Source organism: Choloepus didactylus, chromosome 1 (genome assembly GCF_015220235.1).
Source record: "Choloepus didactylus isolate mChoDid1 chromosome 1, mChoDid1.pri, whole genome shotgun sequence".
In the NCBI taxonomy this organism is placed as follows: domain Eukaryota; kingdom Metazoa; phylum Chordata; class Mammalia; order Pilosa; family Megalonychidae; genus Choloepus; species Choloepus didactylus.
This window is the reverse complement of record NC_051307.1, coordinates 234987726-234994643: the sequence shown is the minus strand read 5'-3', so window position 1 is coordinate 234994643 and position 6918 is coordinate 234987726. Positions and strand designations below refer to the sequence as shown.

Genomic DNA, 6918 nt, shown 5'->3' with positions numbered 1-6918 from the left:
CAGAGAAGCACACAGAAAGTGCAAAATGAGCTAACTCCCAGGAAGAGGCTGACAACAGGAGATCAAGTCTGGTGGCTTTTACCTCATCCATGAATCCTTCTGGCCCCTTGAGAGGGGTCCAAATGACGTGTGCCCAGGGTCCACCACCTGGGGGGTCTTTAATAAGAACATCCCTCACGGAGCAAAATTATTCACCTGGAATAAAGTGGACATGCTAAATTTTTTTTTGCCAAATCTCTAAGGTGCTACTGCTTAATAAATAAGTAAATTGCAGTTTGCCTCAAGAGCAGAGGTTGCAACTTGAACCACTGCAAGGCACAGGGATTCTGGAACGCTTCCATTTGGAAAATAGATTTGGCACCTCTTGCCAAGTTCCTTTTGCCTCTACTGAAACAATACAACACTCTGAATCCTCTGAAATTGTGGATTCATTCAACAAACATTTCTGGAGCACCTACTATGTGCCAGGTTCTAGGTACTAGGTACTTGGGCTATCAGCGAACCAAGTGGAAAAACACTCCTCTTGGAGTGTCTGTTCTACTGGAGTGAACTTCCAACAGGGCAGGAAAATCACTGTTCCTGATTTGTGGTATACATAGTAATTTAATAAATATAACAAAAATTACTTATACTTTCTTAATCAGTATGAATTGCCTCATGACCCGAGATAATAGCAATGTCTCATCTTTTTTTAAAAAAATTAAATTAGGACCTTACCTACTATGATTAGCAGGAAGTCTGGTTTCTGTCTCTTGGGGCTTTCTCTCTCCCTTGGCATGTCAGGAACCCAGGGATCCTCGGAATCCAGGACAGAGGTCTGTTAGACTTTCCAACAGGTCTGTTAGACTATCTCAGTCCTGGGATTACCAGGATTGCTAATGTTCCAACTGTTACTTGATGTCGTCATAAATGAGTCACTCACTGCAAGGGTGATCCAAAATATTTAACAATCAATAAAGCATGGGCACCAGCCAATCAGAAGATAAGTCATAGTGCTGACACAGGGTCCTGGAATACCTGCCATGCCTGGCATAAACCTCACGAGATATTAGGGGGAAGTGCCAGGGTAGAGGGAATGCATGGGGGTAGGGGAGTGAGGCAATGATTCTGGATCAACCATTCAAAAACATTTCACTATATTGACAACCCATTAGCCATAACTGTGCATACAGGTAAACATCAGCCCTGCCCATGACCTTTCTGACAAGTGGGGCTGCAGAGTGGGAGCGGGTTTTTTTTTTTTTTTTTAATCATGGTAACATGTATAAAACACAAGTTTTCCCATTTTAACCACTTTCATGTATAATTTAGTGACACTAATTACATTCACAATATTATGCTACCATCATCACTATCCATTACCAAAACTTTGTCATCACCCCAAATAGAAACTTGTTACCCATTAAGCAATAACTCCCCATCTTCTCCCCAACCCCCAGGCCCCCGGTAACCTGTAAGCTACTTTCTGTCTCTATGAATTTGCATATTTTAGGTATTTCATATAAGTAGAATCATACAATATTTGTCCTTTTGTGTTTGGCTTATTTCAGCTGACATGATATCTTTAAGGTTCATTCATGTTGAAGCATGCATCAAAACTGAATTCCCTTTCATGGCTGAATAATATTCCATTGAGTATATGTACCACATTCTGTTTAACCATTCATCTGCTGATGGATACTTGGGTTGTTTCTACCTTTTGGCTATTGTGAACAATGCTGCTATGAACATCGGTGTACAAATATCTCTTTGAGTCCCTGATTTCAGTTCTTTTGACTATACACCTAGAAGTGGGTTTTCTGGGTCATATGATAATTCTACATTTAAGTTTCTCAGAAACTCCCATATTGCTTTCCATAGCAACAGCACCATTTTGCAGCCCCACCAGCAATGTATGAGAATTACCACTTCTCTACATCCCCACCAACACTTGCTATTTTCCATTTTGTGGGAATGGGGTCTTGCTTACTCAGTTACCTGCCCTAGACAGTAGGCCCTTTGAAGAAAGATGGCTTATTTCTATTCCTTGGGTACCAACCTTGCTACAAGGATCCCTTCACTATGATCCAAATCTCTGAACTACCCAGTCCTTACAAACATCTTTGCAGAAATCCACCTCTGAGGTCATCCCTCCTCAAAGGAGCTGCCTCTGTGTAGACTCAACAGGAATCTACCCCTGGTGGAAATGACAATAATTTTACCCCTTCCTATGCCCAGGGGAACTTCCCAGCATGTCCTATAAGCTTGCGAATGTGAAAGGCTAATCCCACCCTCCTTGCAAGGCAATGACATAGACCTCTCCCCTTCTAAGAATGAATACCCTAAAACTCTTGGCACACATGGTGTGCAAATGATCTTCACACGCACACACACATACACGCACCCTTTGAAGAAAGCTACATGCATTATAGCAGTTCTCAAACTTCAAGATCCATCAGGGTTACCTGAGAATCCTATTACTAGGCAGATTTTCAGGGCTCCACTCCCAGAGATTCTCGTTAATTAGGTATCCACTGGGACGCAGAAATCTGAATTTTTAACAAAATACCTCCCAAAGGGTGGAGATGATGCAGCTAGTTGGAGGAAACAAACAACAGTTGATCATTAGCAAGGATTGCAGATACATTTATAAATCACTTTGAGTTTTGCAAAGCAAGGACGGATGGCTTACGCTCTCCCAAGCCTAATGCTGAACACAGCAATAAATTATAAACTACAACTTTGGTTGTTATATATATTAGTTTGTTTCCTTTAGGTTGCCTACAGTAGACATCAGGGGTTCATTCTGTGACAGGAAGTTGATTCAATGATATAAGGGAGTAAGAGGTAGCAAAGTTATGTTTCCCCAGCCATACAGCCGCTCTGAATTCCAGTGCTTTTCTGAGGCATGTTCACGGAGACCTGGGGCTCACGAGACAGCCTGAGTCAAATGACCCATCCCTATGTTCAGTCATTTAGAATATATATATTTTCCACAAAGGAGGCTATGATTGGGTGAGCTTTCCACTATGCAATGTGGAATGTCCCTGCTGAGAAGTTTCATGCCCCACACAGCCTCAGAGGCTGGAGTTGTTAATGTTCAGACATTTTTTGGCACCATCTCTGATCCAATGAGACAGAATTGGAGACATGAGTTGCTTTTTCCAATTCCATGACAACTCTTATAAGAAAGACCCTCATGGTGATGTTTCCCTTAGAAGAGGCAACAGGACAGGCTCTTGGCAGTTCATGGAAGCCTCTTGATTTATTCACATGCTCCTTTGTTGACTAGGAGGCAAGAGGAGGGTTTTAATACTTGAACTTTTCTTTCCACCATGCTGAATGCTCAATTTCTCCCCCACTTCTCAGTCCAGAGTGTCAACATTTGGCTGTATGTGGTTGACAATAAAATTCTCTTCATTAAACTATTTCATTTCCCTTTTTCCATGGGGGGTTCTGGCTCAACTAATATTAGTTTTAAAAACATATGCACTTACATATATGGATTGAATCATGTGCCCCAATTGGTCCTGGCCCTGTGGGTATGGGCCAATTGTAAAGAAGATCTCTTGACGATGTTACTTCAGTTAAGGTTGGCCTAGCTGAATCAAGCTGGGCTTTAATATGGATTACTGCAGTCCTTTAAAAGAAGAATGAAATTCAGATACAGAAAAAGAGAAGCCACAGAGAGAAGCCAGAACTAGAAATCAACAGGACCCAAAAGAGAAAAGAGGAGATGCCGCCATTTACATTGCCATGTGACAGAAAAAACGAATACCCCCAAAGATTGTCTGCCAGCCAAAAGATACAGACCTGGGGAGGAAGCAAGCTTTCTAGCCTCTGAAACTGTGAGCCAATAAATTCCTGTTATTAAGTTATCCCATTGAATGGCATTTGTTTTAGCAGCTAGGAAACTAGAACTGTGTGTCTTAATTTTGCAAGTCTTCTGTTCAACCGAACACAGGATATTTCCTCCCAAGGTCGATTGAGAAGACAAAAAGAATGTTTTTGTATCATGAAACCATAACTGTGAAGGAAAACAAAACAAAACAAAACAAAAGGAGTCAAGAGCAGACCAAAAAAATAGGGGAAACCTTAAAAGATAGAAGGGATGTGGAATTTGATAGATGGAGGAAGGCATGAAAAGAAATCATCCAAATAAAGAGCAGTCCTCCCCAAGGAAGTCTAAAGAAGTTTAAGAGTAGGAGTGCACAGATAAAGGCAGCTTGGAGGCAGTCACAGGAATAAAGAGCAGTGTTCTGGTTATCAATTGCTATGTTACAAGCTACCAAAACTTAGTAGCTGAAAACAATGAAAACATTTATTTTTCTCATGAATCTACTTTTAGGCAGAACTGAGCAGGGGCAGCTTATCTCTGGTCACCTCAGCATCAGTTGGAGCAATTTGAAGGCTGGGGGCTTGACTACCAGGGGCATTTCAAGCATCTCTATTTTATGTGGTCTTTCCTCATAGTCCCTCCAGTATGGTGGCTTCAGGACAGGTGGCTTCTTTTATGTTGAATCATGTCCGCCAATTGGTCCTGGCCCTGTGGGTATGGGCCAATTGTAAAGAGGGTGACCTGGAAGTCCAGCTACTTCCTAAAGATAATCCATCTTTGGGATGATTATCCAAAATGCTTCATTGTGGGAGCAGACAACGTGGGCTCCAAAGACACATGTCCCGAGAGGGAACCAGGCAGAAACTGCATTGCCTTTTGCGACTTAACTTTGAAAGCCATGTAGCATTACTTCCACAGTAAAGTCCTCCAAAATTCAAGGGGAGGAAACACAGACACTACCTCTTTTTTTTTTTTCTTTTTTTAGTTTTTTTTTTTTTTAATAATTAAATTTGGTTTTATTGAGATCTATTCACATCCCATACAATCATCCATGGTGTACAATCAACTGTTCACAGTACCATCATATAGTTGTGCATTCATCACCCCAATCTATTTTTGAACATTTTCCTTACACCAGAAAGAATAAGAATAAGAATAAAGAATGAAAGTAAAAAAGAACCCCCAAACCACTCCCCCCTCCCACTCTATTTTTCATTTAGTTTTTGCCCCCAATTTTCTACTCATACGTTCATACACTGGATAAAGGGAGTGTGATCCACAAGGTTTTCGCAATCACACTGTCACCCCTTGTAATCTACATTGTTACACAATCGTCTTCAAGAGTCAAGGCTACTGGGTTGGAGTTTGATAGTTTCAGGTATTTACTTCTAGCTATTCCAGTGCATTGAAACTTAAAAAGTGTTATCTATATAGTGCATAAGAGTGCCCACCAGAGTTATCTCTCGACTCCATCTGGAATCTCTCAGCCACTGAAGCTTTAATTCAATTCATTTTGCATCCCCCTTTTGGTCAAGAAGATGTTCTCAATCCCACAATGCCAGGTCCAGATTCATCCACGGGAGTCATATCCTGACAGACCCCACCTCTTGATGCAACAGTATCAGCATCACATTATAGGAGCATGTGAGATGGGATATATTTGTGCAGCATCTTTGGAAAATATAAACTGCCAGAACTTTCATTTAGACAGGCTATGCCAGATAATTAAGGAAAACTGGAAACATTGAAAAGAAAGACCAAGATGAACAAATAAAAAACTTATCCAAGCTCTTACCAGGCATCCTTGTGAGAGTGACATCATCTTTAAACCCTGCGTGGCAATCGCTGACGCACCACCATGATGCCCGGGGAAGACAAGGCGACCTGGAAATCCAACTACTTCCTAAAGATAATCCAACTTCTGGATGATTATCCAAAATGCTTCATTGTGGGAGCAGACAACGTGGGCTCCAAGCAGATGCAGCAGATCTGCATGTCCCTCCATGGGAAGCTTGTGGTGTTGATGGTCAAGAATACCATGATGCGCAAGGCCGTTTGAGGGCATGTGGAAAATCACCCGGCCCTGGAGAAACTTTTGCCTCATATCTGGGAAAATGTGGGCTTTGGGTTCACCAAGGAGGACCTCACTGAGATCAGGGACATGCTGATGGCCAAGGAGGTACCCGATGCGAAGTCACTGTGCCCGCCCAGAACACTGGTCTGGGTCCCGAGAAGATCTCCTTCTTCCAGGCTTTAGGTATCACCACTAAGATCTCCAGGGGTACCATTGAAATCCTGAGTGACGTGCAGCTGATCAAGCCTGGAGACAGAGTGGGAGCCAGCAAAGACACACTGCTGAACATGCTGAACATCTCTCCCTTCTCCTTCGGGCTGATCATCCAGCAGGTGTTTGACAATGGCGGCATCTACAACCCTGAAGTACTTGACATCACAGAAGAAACTCTGCACTCTCACTTCCTGGAGGGTGTCTGTAATGTTGCCAGCATGTGTCTGCAGATTGGTTACCCAGCTGTTGTATCAGTACCCCATTCTATCACCAATGGGTATAAGCGAGTTCTGGCTTTGCCTGTGGAGACTGATTATACCTTCCCACTTTCTGAAAATGTCAAGGCCTTCATGGCTGATCCATCTGCATTTGTGGCTGCTGTCCCTGTGGCCGCCACCACCACTGCCGCTCCTGCTGCCGCTGCAGCCCCAGCTAAGGTTGAAACAAAGGAAGAGTCAGAGAAGTCGGATGAGGATATGGGGTTTGGTCTCTTTAACTAGTCACCAAAAAGCAGCCAACTCAACTAGCTTTATTTGGGAAACGATGAAATAAATTCTTACTTCTCTTAAAAAAAAAAAATTATCCAAGAAGGAAAATAAATGCAGCAATCACAAGGCTGGATTTTTAAATAAGAACTAATCAGTATCATCAGAGTTATTTGAGAATATTTTGCATCTGCTAAATAATAGACTGCCATAAAAGTAATGATCAGCATAAAAGAAATCTAAAATATAATAACCAAAATATAATAGCCAGAATAAAAAGTTGAATGGATTGAAGGAATAATAGAACCAATGGAGATGAGGACCAAGAG

General features: G+C 42.0%; 1 pseudogene; it reads left to right on the top strand.

Moving 5' to 3' along the window:
• The first annotated feature begins 5678 nt into the window (after window positions 1-5678).
• On the top strand, window positions 5679-6604 carry LOC119529210 (annotated as a pseudogene).
• Window positions 6605-6918: the final 314 nt, after the last annotated feature.